Genomic DNA, 1,194 nt, shown 5'->3' with positions numbered 1-1,194 from the left:
TCCCTACTCTACCTCACAACAACCCTATAAGGTAGGCTGGGTGAAAGTGATTTAACTGGCTAAAGGCCTAACCACTGCCTGTCAGGGGCAAGAGCAGGGATTTGAACCCACAGTAGTCTGGAGAATTTAACCTGTTCCCCTCTGGGAGTTCATGCCTCCCCTGCTGTACCTCACAATAACCCTGTGAGGTAGGCTGGGTAAAAGTGATTTAACTGGCTAAAGGCCTATCCACTGCCTATCAGGGGCAAGAGCAGGGATTTGAACCCACAGTAGTCTGGAGAATTTAACCCGTTCCCCTCTGGGAGTTCATGCGTCCCCTGCTCTACCTCACAACAACAACCCTGTGAGGTAGGCTGGGTGGAGGTGATTTAATTGGCCAAGAGCCAACCACTGACTGTCGAGGCTAGAGCGGGGATTTGAACCCAGAGTAGCCTGGAGAGCAAGGCACTTGAACCCAGAGCCGTCTGCAGATATTAACCAGTTCCTCTCTGGGAATTCATGCATTTCCCCGTTTTAATTCACAACAACCCTGTAAGGTAGACCGGGAAATGACTAGCCCTATGGTCAATCCATTGAATTTCAGGGTCCAACTGGGGACTCGAACCCCCAAACGCCTCCCGACTCCCAGTCCGCCTCCCTCCCCGCTACGCCAACAGAAGCAGCCCTATCTCCCCTCTCCCCCTCCGCCCTCTTACCTGCCTAGCGGCGATGCCCGAACTGGCGTTTCCAACCCCTCTACTGCCCCGCCCTCCTTCTCCTCCTCCGCCGCTGCCGAGCCCCGCCCCCTCGCCCCCGCCATTGGCCCCGGCAGCCTACAGGGTCCCCAGCCGCGCCCACCAACAAATAACACTTCGCCCCTCCCCTTTCCCCAGCCACGCCCCTCTTCCCGACGCCTGACAGCCCCTCCTCGCGTCCCTTTTATTATCCGCGCACGCCTTCCCCGGCCGCCGCCGCCGCCGCCGCCGCCGCCATTGGCTCGGGCGGCGTTCTATCCCCGCCTCCTCCCTCTCTCCCCCCTACCCACCCGTCCGCCGCCCCTTTCGACTCCTTTTGGTTCCTGTGTCAATCAGGCCGGAGGGGGGGGGGAGAGGGAAAAAAACCCACCAACGAGAGGCGGCTTCCTAAACCCTCCCCGGCCCCCCCCCCCCCCCCCCGCCCCCCTTTTTTACCCCCCCCCCCCCCCCCCCCCGCGCC

The 1,194-nt window shown here is 60.9% G+C and overlaps 1 protein-coding gene across 1 annotated transcript in view; it reads right to left on the bottom strand.

The window, feature by feature from the left end:
• AAMDC (adipogenesis associated, Mth938 domain containing) overlaps nt 1–775 on the bottom strand; it is a 21,601-nt gene extending 20,826 nt beyond the window's left edge. The window contains exon 1 of the mRNA XM_015420715.1: nt 696–775. The gene's annotated coding sequence lies outside the window, so the exon portion shown is untranslated. The remainder of the gene's footprint in view (nt 1–695) is intronic.
• Nucleotides 776–1,194: the final 419 nt, after the last annotated feature.

Source organism: Gekko japonicus, unplaced genomic scaffold, assembly GCF_001447785.1.
Source record: "Gekko japonicus isolate JY-2015 unplaced genomic scaffold, Gekko_japonicus_V1.1 scaffold1409, whole genome shotgun sequence".
Lineage (NCBI taxonomy): Eukaryota > Metazoa > Chordata > Lepidosauria > Squamata > Gekkonidae > Gekko > Gekko japonicus.
The sequence above is the reverse complement of the archived record's forward strand: the minus strand, read 5'-3'. Positions and strand labels throughout refer to the sequence as shown.